We start from the raw sequence: 2,704 nt of genomic DNA on the forward strand, positions 1-2,704 counted from the left end.
ATGTGCATACTGTGAAATCCATCAAGCTTGTCAAATTAGTCGTGTTTGTTCAAGAACAATAACATAATTATCGTAATTTACAGATAATTTCAGATAAATTTTTCTGTTTTCTTTGTGAACACCATCATTAAAGCAATGGCAGAACACTGAGTTGTTGAGATAAGAATTACAATATAGGCACTGTATTTAGATGTTGTGTTAGTCTGATATTTTGTGTGATGACTGTTAAAAATTTGAATTCTATGGACTTTGAGTCTGATTGCAAATAAATAATAATAATTAGTGGGAATAAATATATTTGATTGAGCGTTGGCTATGTCGCATAGGTAATCGTCGTCGTCGTATCCAGGCTTACGCCCGGTGGTTGAAGATTTGGTAGGCACTTTAACAAGCAGATTTCTAATAATCCACGCGCGTATCCAATCCAACAACGAACCAATGAGATGCTACGTTATCTGCTATTGTGACCATTCCAGCATTCAGCCAGAGAATTAATAACTTTGAACTTTGTTTGGTAATTACAGAAGAAAAAAGAGCTATAGCAGAGGTGGGAATCAAACCCACGTCATTGTAATGACTACTACCGCCCTAACCCAATGCGCCAAGCCAACCGATGGCAAAGCGATGATTTAATTTAGCTAGAATTTGCGTTTTTCCTTTATTCTTCCCAAACGCAATCTTGATGACGTCATGAAAAGCGTAGCTTCTGATTGGTTCGTGCTGGATATCTGCATGTTAAAGTGCCTACCTACCTGAAGATTTAGATTAAGTGGACGGGAAGGCAAGGAAGCCAATCTTCATGTCCACCTTCAGGCATGCCTTTAAGTGTCCTGCCCTTTCGATTGCCGTTCCAGCGCTCTCACCACTCGGCTATGCAGCATAGGTAAATGAGAAAGGTTATACTGTAGTTAGCATAATTTTACCACGCAACTCGACGCGCCTATTGTCATGCAAAAACTACTACAAGATGCAAAAAGTGTGATGTCGGTTTGCATATCAATTGCTTCAAGCAATATCATATTCTGCAATGACTTGTTTCAGTGATAGTGGCGCGAAAGATCATGTTTCCGATGTAAAAGCGGCCTCGTATTGCGACACTTTCATAAACCACTTGCCAATTTCTTTCGCTTCGCTTCAAAGGAATCTGTACCGCCTGTGCGCTTACATTTTAATTGTAAAATTCACTCGCGATTGCCGATTGCAGCAAAACAACAAGAGACTTGTTGCATGCATTTCATTGCAATTTGCAACTCTAAAAATTATTGTGTTGTCAGGGCCGTCGCTGCAGGGGGCGTGCCCCTTCCATGACAACGACCTGTGCACACACAGTTCAGGCACTGAAGAAGAACTGGTTTTAATTTTAGTTTCATGAACTAGGTGAACTTTTCATGTTCTTTCCACTTGTGTGTTGATCCGAAATAAAATTTATCGGCGATAATCAAATATTGCCTTTGGCGATAACGATAACTGAAAAACTAAGTAAGCGATAACGATAAGCGATAAAAATTTATCGCCGATAATGCCCATCACTGGTTATAGAAAGCTTTGACCTTGACGCTTTTAAATCTAACCTTTTAGCGTCTGAAGTGCAAAATTTGGAGGACTTGAGCCAAGGAAGAATAGGCCTACAGAGAGGAATTTTTGCGTACGTCCCCTCTTCCAGTCAAAATTGTCTCAAAACCTCAAAAATGTGGCAAAAGTTAAAGAGCTTTTGCTTACGATTTTAGATTTGTTGAAGTAATTTTTTGATTTTAACTTGTGCTGAAAAGCAAAAATTTTGCGCCTTTCGGCGCAAAACATGCCGCCTAAGACGCTGTACAAGAAATTGAAGCTTTAGTATTGCAAAGGGGGGAGACCTCCCAGAAGTATATGTGATGCGATAATCCAATAAGCCCCCTGTCGATGCCAAAACATCGTTCCCGCCCCTGCTTAAATTACCTCCCCCCCCACTCTCAGGAAGTGTCCGGAGCCCCTGCATCAGGTAGACGGAATTTAACTGAACAGCCAAGTAACATAAAAAAAAACCTCAATAAAACCATCCTTACACATAAAATATAGGCTACTATCACAATACCGATGTTACCAAGTAACCTACCAATAAACCAAAAAAATTATCCTCGGAATCGTGACTGGTGTTGCAGACAGTTCTTTCGGTATCAACGTGGTTTGGTGTTTCCAGCAATAGTTGAATAATTTCTGCTTTTATTTTTTCACGCATTGTGTCTATGAAAAATCCCCAAAAACGAGTCATTTTTTCGCTTTATATTGGAGAGCAGCGGTAACGGGAGTGCAACTGAAAGAAATATAGCGCCGCTCCGCTACATTAACAAAATGTTGCCGCTACTCCGACAAAAATATCGCTACCAAAAAAGTAACGGCGCTACAAACGTAGCGGATGCCCATTGCCCACATCTGTAAATAGGCCTATGCATGCTCGGATGAAAAAATATTTTGTTGTCTTTCAGTTTGTCGTTGGACAACGCGTGCCAATCCGTCGAATTTCTCGAAATGAATGATTTTCAAATTCACTAATTAACTGTTAGAAGGTTTATTATATGCCTATGGCTATATAGTAGGAGAAAAATATTAAATTGGTGATTAAAGTCTGTATTTTACAAAATTTTACCTTTTCTATTTTGAGGCAAGTCTTTCTAACTTCATCCCCAAAGGTTTTAATGAATCCAAATAACGGAAGAAAGCAAGA

This window comes from Aplidium turbinatum, chromosome 2 (assembly GCF_918807975.1).
Source record: "Aplidium turbinatum chromosome 2, kaAplTurb1.1, whole genome shotgun sequence".
Classification (NCBI taxonomy): domain Eukaryota; kingdom Metazoa; phylum Chordata; class Ascidiacea; order Aplousobranchia; family Polyclinidae; genus Aplidium; species Aplidium turbinatum.